The sequence below is a fragment of the Homalodisca vitripennis genome, unplaced genomic scaffold, assembly GCF_021130785.1.
Source record: "Homalodisca vitripennis isolate AUS2020 unplaced genomic scaffold, UT_GWSS_2.1 ScUCBcl_902;HRSCAF=3827, whole genome shotgun sequence".
NCBI classification, from domain to species: Eukaryota; Metazoa; Arthropoda; class Insecta; order Hemiptera; family Cicadellidae; genus Homalodisca; species Homalodisca vitripennis.
The window spans coordinates 183,362-198,773 of NW_025777038.1; positions in this window are offsets into that span (position 1 = coordinate 183,362).

Consider the following 15,412-nt stretch of genomic DNA (forward strand, 5'->3'; position numbering starts at 1 on the left):
AATGTTTGTTCTAGGCTTAACGCACACAATTTCAATTTTCGGAACTCACCGTCGACACATACAACGAAAGAAATTATTTTAGACAAAGAAATGGTAGCCTTAACAACATATTTTTTTACAGATACGTTCTCTTTCTTATCTGAAATAGCCCCTGCGTTTCCATATAGACTTTATTTGTTATTGATAGACTTCACGTTCTATTTTTTACTAGTACAATAGTGAGCAAGAATTGATCCAAGTGGTGTAGTTTGTCTTAAGTTAGACCTATATTTTCTTGAAAAGGTACTTATTACTAAATTATAGTATCGGTAGTTAGGAAATTATCAATGTCTAAAGAGATACTCACAGAACATTAATAACTTATTATGCAAGACATTAATCCATAACAAGAGAGATTGTCACCATTTGCTGTAAAATGGCCCCAACACCATGCGGAATATGGAACTTCTGATACAGCCAATGACGAACGTGTACGACCAGTGTTTGCAAAACTTATATTCATACATTGCTGAATCAATACGAATTCACAAGAGTTTTAGTATATTTGGTAAATTTCCAAAAATAAAACGTAACTTATTCAGGATAGGATATTATACTTTGATTTGAAAATACGAAAAGACTTTTCTAGTAATTATTACAGTTTACACCATTCCGGATATTGACCATGAATTAATTTTATTAAGTATTCCTTAGATTACTTTTTTTAAGAAATGGAACAAATTTATATATTTCTATAAGAAAAGTAACGCAGATTAGCCTACATGTTACCTATTTATATATTTTAATTATTTAAGAATTCAGATTGTAATCAAACATGACAAAATTTTATGACTGACTGCGTCCATGTCATTAGCTTAGCCTTGTGCGATTATTTATGTTAATATAGTACCTTTTATCACAATGTTTTTATAAATTGTTAAAGGGTGAAATAATATATTCATATTACCCATTATCAATGTTTGTATGTATTCAAGAAATAAAAAATGTGTACGAAACATTCGATTATTATCGGATGTTCAAATTTTTACAGCACACCTGGAATTGTACCCTACACACACAGTAAATAGTTAATAACAAAAAGATGGTGGGCAAGCAGTGATATACCAGTTTGACTCCAGATTTATTTACACAAAGTATAATACTCTTTGGTATTGAATATGAAATAATCTACATATTTACTTAATGTAACATTCTAAAAAAGAAGATTAAGTGATCGGTTGAAAAAGTACAAATTCCACTGAACTGTTAACTCGCCAACAAGTGTGGCAGCTACCACTGCCACCGCGACTGACAACGTTGTCACTAACATTCCGTCTGAGGATGTATCATTGATTGTCACGGCTGTCTCCGACCTTGACGCACAGCCGGTTACTCTGACTGAATGTGCGCCTGTCACTAAAATTCCGTCTGAGGATGTATCATTGATTGTCACGGCTGTCTCCAACCTTGACGCACAGCTGGTTACTCTGACTGAATGTGCGCCTGTCACTATGCCGCCTCATACTGCTACTAGCCGAGTTTACTTGACCCGAGAATATTTCCGAGTTATGCGCATTATTAAAGGACGAGACTTGGGACTGTTTCGACAATGGTTTCGGAGCTATTGTAATGTTTGAGGCGTTTAATAAAATATTATTGTACTACCTGTACATTGCGAGCCCAGTCAGAAAAATAAATCGGAGTAGTTGTATTAAAACCGGAAAATTAGTTTCGAGTTTTATGTTACAAATTATTATAAGACTTGAAAAAAGTCTATTTATGAGCTTGGAGTATTAACAAAGAAATAAAAAATGCAAAGGCTGTGAATCCTATAGAACTGACTGTAGAGGAAAATACTATAAAGGACCCAATTTTGGTTGCCGATATATTGAATAACTTCTTTGTTGATGTAGCGGTGATGAGTGGCGGCGCTCCTCCGTCATCTTCTAGCTGCAGGGGGTCACGTGGCCCAGCAGCGTCGATGATGTTAACTATTGTTACAGAAGAAGAGGTTGCTGCAGCGGTACGTGATTTAAATCAGAAGTTTTTCAAAGATGAGTATATAATGTCTGGGTTGCTTCCTAAAAGTTTTTTGTCAAACCATTGGCCAAAATAATACACTTTTCACTTTACAACTGTTCAATTTCCAAATGGTCTGAAAAACACTAAGATTATCCCTTACTTAAAAAGGTGACTATTTCTTGAGGTATCTACAGACTCATTGTGGTTCTACCAACAGTAAGTAAAGGTTTTTAGGCATTGTTTCTCACTCTGGAGTTTTCTTTCTTACACGAGCATGGTATTCTGTCAGGACTACTTTGGTTTTCGAAAAGGAATATCAACGATTTATTTAAAATTGTATTTGGTGATTGTTAACGTCCCATAAACGATGGTCCACAAGATTGAGATTTTAATCGTTATATATAAGCTTTGAAAAGATATTCTCATATATTCATTCGGTGAGGCAAAACACTTGCACGTGTTGTTTAATGGCGCAGGAATATTAAAAGATATTGAAAAAACTGTATAGCTTTTCCGTCGATATAATAATAAAATAGTACACACTATTAAAAACTGTACTATCCATACAATTTTGAGATCGATTTTATAATATTATCGTATCTATCCTAAGAACACTTTTTCTATCAACCAAAAATTTAATTAAATAAATAAATATGTTTATTTTTATTTTAAAGAAGATATACTTTTTTAATCTCATAAAACGGAATATTAAAAAAAGTGGGAGCAATAATTTAAAATTTGTGGTAAATAGAATGGATTCCAATTCAAAAAATATTATATTTGATAGATTGGATGAGTTGAATTAGGAAACATAAAACATAAATTTATTTTATTTTACAATTCCTGAAATATGCAATTTCTGTTTAAAATAAAGCTTCACATTTAACATTACATAGTAAACATCAATAACTTAAATATCAAGTTAGTGGACAGTTATAAAGGGATGTGCACTATAAAATGATCATAAACTAGATCAGAAAAACAAAGGTAGCAATTACGATATTCACACGTAGAAAGTTACCTTCGCATTTCTTGCCGGATGAAGAAGTAGTCTCCGAGCCGCAAAGATAATACTATGCTTATAATAGATTTAAAGCCACATACATTTGTGACTACTCTCCAGATAAATGATCACTTTGTGTCTGGTATTACAAGCAGTTAGTCTATTCGTCCATAGGGAAAGTCGATGCAAGGGCCAGATTTGGATCTGAGTCAAATTTAGCAGAGATGACTGCTGTTCTGTGACCACAGCACTCTCTCTCAAAACCATCAAATTTGCAGTGCACTACCCTCCATCTTGTTTTATTTGATGGGATCCTCGAACAGGCCAATACCCAATGAGGACGGAAAATAATATTTAGAAAGAAAATACTCTTGCAATCTTGCATTCGTTTTGTTAACATAATTTATACAGGGTGTTTGAAAAGTATGGGTACGGCTTAATATTTTAAAAACCATAGGAGATAACATCTATAAACTTTGCACAGTGTCGTATGGCTATGTAAACTATTTTCCCTTGCTATTACCATGACATGCCAACCATGGGGGGACGGCCCACAGAGGAAAACATGGAATTCTTAAATTGAAGCATGGGTCGAGTGATACCTCATTTGAAAGAGCTCACTTAGTAGAGTTGAATTCCACAAACCGCATCTCAAAAGGTTTATCCAATCAGAAATGGCGGGTTGTTTTAGGTACACATTGTGAAGTACATTATGCGCTGCCATTTCTGACTGGATCGTCGTATTCTGATGCGGTAGGCGGCGTTTCACTCTACTAACCAATGTGTTTTCACTGACTTTTTTTAATTAGCAAATTATGTCATAAATTTATAACACAATAAATAAAACTAAAAAACATCGGTATTTATTGTGTTATAAATTTATGAGATAATTTGCTAATTAAAAAAAGTCAGTGAAAACACATTGGTTAGTAGAGTGAAACGCCGCCTACCAATTAATTTTACAAGTAGCGCCCTCAGACCTTTGATATAAAATAGCCCCGGGTATCCATGTAGACTTTAGGTGTTTCGTTATTCTTAGAATTTATGCTCAGTTTATTTTCTTGCAATTCCTATAGTTTACATGTTAGCAGGTTTACATGTTTGTTTCTACATATGTTATTTATGTCTTGAAGTTAGCCTTACATTTTGTTAAAATAGTATCCACTCTATAAAAAATAAATATGATTGGTTAGTAAATACTGAATGCCTTAAAACGTCCATTACAACTTTACAAAGCTATAAAATAATACATTTAATCAATAAAAATAGCAGACAGGAATTGATGTGGATTGATACCAATGTTATAAGAAAAATGTAATTATAGACAGTTAGAGAGTCAACACCAAACTTGCACGCTAAACACCACTGATGCGTGCAAAATTTATTTTCACACACTGCGGTCTCTATAAGTGCTCTTCAAAATTTATCAGGTTTTCAAACATTTGTAACCACAATATGGCATGTTACAAAGATATAACATCAAGTTTAGAGGTTGGAATCCACACTCTTTTTAAATAGTAAAAAAACACTAAGATATACTTTTTAGACAATAAGAAAGGACTTGCGTTGTAAAAACCGCCAGCCTCCTTCACAGTGATTAATGCAAATATTCGCACAAAATTTTGGACATTTACCTGATACAAGTAACTATAATTTACTTAAAGGTAACTTGTATTCCTTAGATCATAGTGTTTTAAGGGCCAAGCCGAATTTAAATATTTCTATAGTAAAGAACAGAAACGCAAATTAGCTCACAATCAGCAATTCTAATTCTCATACTTATTTATTTTGATAATTGAAGCATTCAGATTTTAATGGAATCCAAAAACTATATGAGTTTTTAATTAAAATTTCTGTTAGGTTTTCATATTTAGTCATATCAATTAATCAAATTTTACGCATTAATATAGTTTTTACTAATAATTAGAATTGTATGTTATTTAGAACTGCTCTTTGCCCACCATTGTCCGATACCATTTTTATTATAAGCCATCTATTTCCACTTATCTTTGTACACACACACACCCACCCACACACACACACACACACACACACACACACACACACACACACACACACACACACACACACACACACACACACACACACACACACACACACACACACACACACACACCACACACACACACACACACACACACACACACACACACACACACACACACACACACACACACACACACACACACACACACACACACACACACACACACACACACCTGCATTCCAAATCTATAGTGGTCCGATCCTCACGTGGTATGAGGTGACTTCTGCCGACCAATCAGGCGTCCAGGACGCGGACAAGAAAAGCTCCCCAAGGCATCTCTCCAGTTCTTCCAAAGACTCCGTTTCGCTAGGTTGTACGTCAACACCAGCTCTAACCAAGTTCGGGCCGTGTCCCTTTGTCTTGTCTCTTGTGAACCGTAAGCCGTTCTATGGCAGTTAACAGTCCCTTCGAGCCGGACATTATTTGGTTAACGAGCCAAAAGTAACTTTGTCGCAACGTTCGTGAGTGAACCGAAAACAGTGTCAAGTGAAGGTGGAATCTTCATGGTGGAATCTTCATCCCTCAGCAAGGACTCCACCAGCGCAACGTTCCTTGGAATCAACCCAGGTCGAACTACAATCAACCCAACTTCATGTGTGTCGAGGTATCAGACAATGGACGGTGCAAGGTAACAGTGTTTCATCATTCTTATTATGGTCCTTCGCAACTAAAGACAATCTTCTTTTCAACCAAGATTTAAGATCCTCAACTAATTCGGACATTTTTGGACAATTTAACAGAAGAAGAAAATCATTTTAACACTTGTATTTTGCTCTAATTGTGTGCCCTTTTTTCTAATATTATGTTTTGTGATCTCATTCGTATTTTTATTTTTCCCAAACGACTAAGAGTTATTCCTTAGAAAATCAATGTATGGGCTCCACCTGCTCAGCTATCGAAGTATGAGTTTTTAAATATTAGACATTTTATTGGTCCTTCGAATAATTGCGGTCCGCCAAGCCGGATCTAACATATCTTTGGATACTTCTGACCGGATATCACACAATTTCTTTTCTGCGACAAAGGGAGAAAGGCATTTCATCTGACTGGACGTGTTGTGTGAGAATCTTATTTAAATATATATATTTATATTTATTATAGGTTGCATTTTCCACTCATTTTGTAAAAGTGTATATTAATATATACCAGAAATACAGAAAGTTGTGACTATAAATGAAATTATTGCCAGTTGCAAACGTTGCAAAATTAGGTATGCAGGAATTTCATAAAAAAAATCAAAATAAGATTACAATTGAATTTCATTAATTTTTAGAGAATTAGAGTTTGTAACCGTCACAGTAAATAGTTGTTAAGAATAAAGTAGTGGCCAAGCCAAGGGACTATCTAGCTGTCATGTCGGGATTACTAAAACTGTATTACCCTTTAGTCCTAATTGTTAACTAATTTGCATGTAGTATAAGAATATATTTTTCTAGCTCAGCAAATAATAATTAACAAATTTGTAAAGATTATGTGGACCATCCCCATTAGTGTTCGGCATGTTGCCTTGCAACAATATGATTATTAAACATTTTAAGAAAATCTTCAGAAGTCTATATCGTGAAGGAAATTTCAAAACGATATATTAAGATTTTAAATTAAAAATTATTTTAAATGACCAACCTTGGCAGGGATTGGGACTGCCTGTGCTTAAAACAGTAGCCGTGCATTCATCACTGTTACTAGAACCAACAGCAATGGCAGCAGTGAAACTGTGCTTAAAACAGTAGCCGTACATTCATCACTGTTACTAGAACCAACAGCAATGGCAGCAGTGAAACTGTTATGCGCACCCAGGTTAGAGCATTCCATGGTACTAGGGCCAGTCCTTGGGCAGGTCGTCGCTCTTCTACCATGTAATAATCCCCTCCCCTATTAGGTGGGTTAATTGGGATATCTTGGTTTACGTGACGTGTGCTGCTATCTACCTCAGACGATATCAATATATACGACAATAGAGTATTGTAAATCCGTAAATTCTCACTATGATTAACTGAACTTTATAGTATGAATACTTTAAAACAGCGTCTTTTATATTGAGATAAAATATTTTTTATCGTTAAAATAGTCTGACAGGTTTAGGCAGGAAAACAATACTTGAGTAAAGCGAATCCGATGGGAAAGAAATAAAACGTTCTTGATTATCGGTTGAAATTTAAATACTATAGGTATAGACGTTTCGCCATATTATGTTTTCCAAGTTAACCCGCATTGATGTATCTTCTTCACAATCTCAAGATTCATTACATTCGTTTGCCAAATAAATAATTTAAAGTCTATGTGTATTTTATTATAATTAATATACACCATAAGTATTGTGGTAAATACTAAATCTAACTTATTAGAACTGTCTACCCCCTCAAAATTAATTATTTTTAAAATACTCGTATTAAAGTATCTTATTTAAAGTGATAAAATACACTTTCATATTTTTTCGAAACTTTGAACGTTTTATTACTATTATGTACTAATTTTTATTTTAGATAGCCAATTCTTAGGAAATAATTGTGTTTAGATAGCTTTCAGAAGCAAAAATAGGTCTACACCTAGTAGGTTTAACATTGTAACCCTGAGTTTAAACTCAAATCGCTTTTTATGAATAACACACGGAAAGCAAGCAATCTCAATAAGAACCTTGAATTCTAACCAATTTAGTTTTTTTACTTGCTATTTAAACTATGTTAAATTTTGATCAACCTAAAATAATGACGACAGTAACTATCTTTCAGTAGTTTTAAAACTCTAAATGTGTTTTATTTGAACTTAGTAGTAATGTACAGCGTTCACTGTACGCTCTTCACGAGGCGCTGATGGAACTTTTCAAATCGGTAAGGCTTGAGACGTAATAATAACTGCGAGCAGGACTATAATGTCTCCATCTTGACTTATTATTAAAAGCCTTGTGGATTTTGATTTACACAATCATGTAGCTGGAGAATATCAGAATCATGTTTTGAGACATACATAAATTTAAAATGTTTACGTTTTGACTAGATTGAATATTGTTTAAAAAGCTGTTGTCACTATCTGATGACATTTATTTTTTATTTTTCATGAACCTATTCAATGAAAGTATGGAGCTCAAATTAAAAACAGGCGAACTAATATATGTTTAAATGAGAAAGAGTTTTATTTTGCGTTAATTAAATTATAAAATACAAGTGGTTTAATCAGAACAAAAGCAATGATGATTATGATGATTTTAAAATGCATAGTATTAGTACGTTTTAATTCGTTAGATAAAAAAATGTTAAACGTTGATCGTCCTTACTTTACAAAATATAAAATATTCTACTATTTCTCAACATCGGCCATCTGAAATTGTTGTTATGGGACGCCCTGTATTTTATGATAAATTTAATTTAAAATGTTATTTAAAGACTTTTATCATTGGTTATTACAAACTACTAATTTAGAGTTGTAATTATTTCAAGTAATGTCTCCAAACTTTACACTGATTATATTCAAGTTCTTCGCTGTATAAATAGTCTTAGTCATCTCAAAAAGTTAATATTTAACTAAATTTTTGAAGGTTGTTTTTTAAAATATACCATAAATTACGTACCGTTCTCATTTACAAATTTTCATCAGTGCTTAGTTTAAACTATACAATACAAACCTCATAAAAATCACCAAGTATAAATTAATAAAATATTATTAAATACCAGTTATTTGAAACACTAACTTATTATGATTTCTTTCCAATGTTTGATGTATGCAGTTAAAGTAAAATACATATTATCCAACTGATTAACTTCTCATATTTTACCTCGTCTATGTAAAATTATAAAATTGGAGCAAAGGAAAAGCAAAACTGGGGAAGTTTATAAGAAAGAGGTAACAAAAACGTTTCACCAATGTAATAACGGTCATATTCTAGACAAGCAGATACAAGATCAGCCCTCAGTCGAGCTTTGTCACACTGGGCGGATGGACTAAACAAGACTTGATAAGATCTATTATTGTTGGTAACTAACACAATCTTTCACTATCGCAATGAATAATAATTGAATTATATTTACAAATACAAATATAATTAATAATGCTAATTAATATAATTATAATATGTAAGTGGAGTGCCAATGCCATATGACCGTAATGATAAGTTTATGTCATGTAATACTAACGCTATTAGACTTACAGCTTTGGAACCTTTTTTTAAGATTTAGAGTTTTTCCTGCTATATATTTTCTCAATAACTGAGGATATGGAGGAGATAAGTTTAATTTTTTTCATTATATTTTAATTTTTTTTGTAAATGCTTGCTATGAATAATATATTGCTTATTTTAAATTATAGCGATGTGGTACTTGCACTATGGTGACGGTTACTTTAGTCATAATTCATTTCTGGATTTCTCGAATTCATTCATAATCTATGTATTGTTTAAAAATTAAGAAAAGTATATTACGGAACATTTGTATAATCATAGTCTTTGTATTGTTAAGGAAATGAAGTTAGATATAGGGTAGGCTTAAAGTTATATATGAAGCCCAGCGCTTACTAAATACGAACAATTCTGACCAAAACCTCTTCGCGTACTGCTTAACAGTGAGTGAGGGAAATTATGCAAGCCAATGTGCAATTTTGTATTTCTACTGTTAGCTTTTAATGGCGGTTCATGATGAATATTCAGTTAAGAGTTACTCAATTAAACTTGCCACCAATAAACGGAAATTCAAGTTTCCTATGCTAGATCGTTTGGATATGAAGATTCTTGAATTTTAATAATATCTAAACAAAGAAAATGATGTTAAGTTTCAGTATCTCACCAAGTGAAGTTGGATTACAAAAGAGCCAGGGAATTTTTTTGCTAGTTTTCCCTCACCAGGTAGCAAATATTACAAGGCACTAAATAATCGAAAGGGTAGATTTTTTAGTGCTCGTACTAACAAGTACTCGTAGTACACTGTTAGTTGTGTACTAGTTTAAATAATTGTTAAAGTTTTATACCTATTAATCTAGGGAGATATACTCAAACGTGTCTTTAAATATTTGCTACTAAATTGAATCTCACTAAAGACATTTAGTATAGGTAAAAATAAAAATTCCTCAACGATATTTCCACTAATATAGTAAAGTTATTTAATTGGAAGTTTTAGAATTTGGCAGAAAAGGAAATCAAGTATTTACAACGAAAACAGTTCAGAGAAGAAACAGAATAGTATGTTAACGAGCCTATTGCACTTTCTGGAATATTAAGTAGGATATGAGGAATGCGTTGGTCTAGCCTTTCAGGAATGTAGTTACGGGTGTAGGCCATATATTTATAAAATAGAAAAATAGTTAATCAGTATAAAAATAAATCAGCTAAATTTGAAGCATCTAAAATGCTGCTTATTAAGCTTGAAATACAGAGTAGGCTATGCATGTTTATTTTTTAAACATAAACATCAGTTTTTTTATCTTTATACTTTACTTTACACTCCATTTACTGTAATGTCGAGCCTTTTCAAAATCAGTCGCCAAAAAATACGCTTAACGTGATACTTAATAAATTTAGGTTAAGGCAGGGATCTTTTTCTATTTTTAACATTGCATATAATAAAACAGAAATGCATTTTAAACGTTTCATGGTACAAAATCGACAATATTTTAAATTCTTCCTTAAAAGTAATTAGGTAATATTACACTGAGATTTTAAGGTACATTTTAAGTTGCGAGTTACGCTAGTCAGTTAAATTTGTGAAATGATAATATGTAATCCAAATTCTAACTCTACAGCCTATAGTATTTGCGTTTGTTTACGTATTCATAACAGATTAAGTTACAGGATGTCCAGATCAAAATAACTGTAGGTCAGTGTCTGCTTGCATGAAAAATAATGAAAAAGATGTGCATTTTAATAAAGCTCAAATAATATAGCAATTACAAACAATCAAACACAAATTATTATAGGTGTTTATAACTTCCCCTATTTACACATAATTAACTATATAAAAACTGTTGTACAGCCGATAAGATACAAATTTTATCGATACATGATCGCGGCCTTTTGAGCATTTATAAAAGGGTTTTACACAAATAAAAAAACTATTTCAATTTGTCTTGATCCATCTAATTTTATATATAACTTATCTATATATAAACATTAAAGTTATAAGGCAGTAGTACGGCATACCAACGATCATGTAAGTATACAATCAAACTTTCAAGTGCAAAGCAAATTCATTCAGGGACCAAGAGCTAAGTAGCACAACGTATGTGGCATATTGTAAATTTTCCTATAATAGATAATGTCCTTAAAATGTAGTAGAGGAATTTAGCAATGTTAGGATACTGTGAAGAAACATTAGGCAGGACAGTGACAAAGTAAGTTGCGAAGTTTATATATTAAAATGCAAATGAGATTTTCTTCCAGATTATAATCCAAGACGGATAGGCCGGGAAAAGAGAAATTCAGATAAAATGAAATTACGCATCACCTAATAGAACCTGGTCTTGTATTATAAAACATTTATAACTTGTAAAATAAATTATAAAGGAAATTAAAAAGTCACAGAATAAAATATGCCGGTCAATTTTCTTAACTTAAATTGATATTATATTTAAAAAAAACAACCAATTTTTTTGCTTTTTTTATATTATATTTAGTACAAACATGGTTTTATAATTATATCCTATGATCCAAATATACTTATTTTTGACCAACGAAAGTATGAGTAACACCGCGATTAAATGGGTTATGCGAGCATAAAAAATCATTTTTACCGTATTCAATAGAAGATAAAATTTTCTCGTTTATTGAAATTTAACACTGAAATTTCTAACTTTACTTGAATTGCACACAGATAACATACACTTGAAATGAAATCAAAATAATAGTTTCGTGGATTCAGAGATATAAGGATGTGTGTTAGTACGTCGTGTGATGTAAGATATAGTAGTAAAATAAAAATATATATACCTTTAATATTGAGTTACATGAAACTAATATATATTGATGTGCAGTCTCGGATAGACTATATATTTTTAAAGATTAAAAATAAAGCAATAACACTTGGTACACCATTAACTGGCCATATCCAGTATCCAATACACTAATGGTACACTATAAAGGTAATCGGATAAATAATGTATTGATTGGGAAGAGAAGATAGCAAAAACAAATGCAATTGTAAATAACTTGATAGTAGTAATTGATAAGGTATAATAAATTAGAGTAAGGATATTATTGTGATATTATAATACAAGTATACCAACTATGTCATAATATAAAGTGGTAAATTTCATTACCAAAAAGCAAGTGTGCTTATTCAAAAACAAGGGTATACTACAACAAGTTGTTTGGACTTATCTAATGCATAATTACATTTCCTAATTTTAAATTTGATTTAGACAGTGGCAAATAGAAACATCTCTCTAACTTTAGAAGCATGTGGTTGTCATGTGAACTGACGATGAATTGTTTTTCACTAACTTTACTTCTGCTATCTGTGGAACTATAACCTGGATAAGAGTGCTCTGAGAGTGAAACCTCACCTCTGGATTAAAGTGGATCATACTTTATTGAATTGATCATAGCTCTTGGTCCCTGAATGAATTTGCTTTGCACTTGAAAGTTTGATTGTATACTTACATGATCGTTGGTATGCCGTACTACTGCCTTATAACTTTAATGTTTATATATAGATAAGTTATATATAAAATTAGATGGATCAAGACAAATTGAAATAGTTTTTTTATTTGTGTAAAACCCTTTTATAAATGCTCAAAAGGCCGCGATCATGTATCGATAAAATTGTATCTTTATCGGCTGTACAACAGTTTTATATAGTTAATTATGTGTAAATAGGGGAAGTTTAAACACCTATAATAATTTGTGTTTGATTGTTTGTAATTGCTATATTATTTGAGCTTTATTAAAATGCACATCTTTTTCATTATTTTTCATGCAAGCAGACACTGAGACCTACAGTTATTTTGATCTGGACATCCTGTAACTTAATCTGTTATGAATACGTAAACAAACGCAAATACTATAGGCTGTAGAGTTAGAATTTGGATTACATATTATCATTTCACAAAATTTAACTGACTAGCGTAACTCGCAACTTAAAATGTACCTTAAAATCTCAGTGTAATATTACCTAATTACTTTTAAGGAAGAATTTTAAAAATATTGTCGATTTTGTACCATGAAACGTTTAAAATGCATTTCTGTTTTATTATATGCAATGTTAAAATAGAAAAAGATCCCTGCCTTTAACCTAAATTTATTAAGTATCACGTTAAGCGTATTTTTTGGCGACTGATTTTGAAAAAAGGCTCGACATTACAGTAAATGGAGTGTAAAGTAAAGTATAAAGATAAAAAAAACTGATGTTTATGTTTAAAAAAATAAACATGCATAGCCTACTCTGTATTTCAAGCTTAATAAGCAGCATTTTAGATGCTTCAAATTTAGCTGATTTATTTTTATACTGATTAACTATTTTTCTCTATTTTATAAATATATGGCCTTACACCCGTAAACTACATTCCTGAAAGGCTAGACCAACGCATTCCTCATATCCTACTTAATATTCCAGAAAGTGCAATAGGCCTCGTTAACATACTATTCTGTTTCTTCTCTGAACTGTTTTCGTTGTAAATACTTGATTTCCTTTTCTGCCAAATTCTAAAACTTCCAATTAAATAACTTTACTATATTAGTGGAAATATCGTTGAGGAATTTTTATTTTTACCTATACTAAATGTCTTTAGTGAGATTCAATTTAGTAGCAAATATTTAAAGACACGTTTGAGTATATCTCCCTAGATTAATAGGTATAAAACTTTAAACAATTATTTAAACTAGTACACAACTAACAGTGTACTACGAGTACTTGTTAGTACGAGCACTAAAAAATCTACCCTTTCGATTATTTAGTGCCTTGTAATATTTGCTACCTGGTGAGGGAAAACTAGCAAAAAAATTCCCTGGCTCTTTTGTAATCCAACTTCACTTGGTGAGATACTGAAACTTAACATCATTTTCTTTGTTTAGATATTATTAAAATTCAAGAATCTTCATATCCAAACGATCTAGCATAGGAAACTTGAATTTTCCGTTTATTGGTGGCAAGTTTAATTGAGTAACTCTTAACTGAATATTCATCATGAACCGCCATTAAAAGCTAACAGTAGAAATACAAAATTGCACATTGGCTTGCATAATTTCCCTCACTCACTGTTAAGCAGTACGCGAAGAGGTTTTGGTCAGAATTGTTCGTATTTAGTAAGCGCTGGGCTTCATATATAACTTTAAGCCTACCCTATATCTAACTTCATTTCCTTAACAATACAAAGACTATGATTATACAAATGTTCCGTAATATACTTTTCTTAATTTTTAAACAATACATAGATTATGAATGAATTCGAGAAATCCAGAAATGAATTATGACTAAAGTAACCGTCACCATAGTGCAAGTACCACATCGCTATAATTTAAAATAAGCAATATATTATTCATAGCAAGCATTTACAAAAAAATTAAAATATAATGAAAAAAATTAAACTTATCTCCTCCATATCCTCAGTTATTGAGAAAATATATAGCAGGAAAAAACTCTAAATCTTAAAAAAAGGTTCCAAAGCTGTAAGTCTAATAGCGTTAGTATTACATGACATAAACTTATCATTACGGTTCATATGGCATTGGCACTCCACTTACATATTATAATTATATTAATTAGCATTATTAATTATATTTGTATTTGTAAATATAATTCAATTATTATTCATTGCGATAGTGAAAGATTGTGTTAGTTACCAACAATAATAGATCTTATCAAGTCTTGTTTAGTCCATCCGCCCAGTGTGACAAAGCTCGACTGAGGGCTGATCTTGTATCTGCTTGTCTAGAATATGACCGTTATTACATTGGTGAAACGTTTTGTTACCTCTTTCTTATAAACTTCCCAGTTTTGCTTTCCTTTGCTCCAATTTTATAATTTTACATAGACGAGGTAAAATATGAGAAGTTAATCAGTTGGATAATATGTATTTTACTTTAACTGCATACATCAAACATTGGAAAGAAATCATAATAAGTTAGTGTTTCAAATAACTGGTATTTAATAATATTTTATTAATTTATACTTGGTGATTTTTATGAGGTTTGTATTGTATAGTTTAAACTAAGCACTGATGAAAATTTGTAAATGAGAACGGTACGTAATTTATGGTATATTTTAAAAAAACAAACCTTCAAAAATTTAGTTAAATATTAACTTTTTGAGATGACTAAGACTATTTATACAGCGAAGAACTTGAATATAATCAGTGTAAAGTTTGGAGACATTACTTGAAATAATTACAACTCTAAATTAGTAGTTTGTAATAACCAATGATTA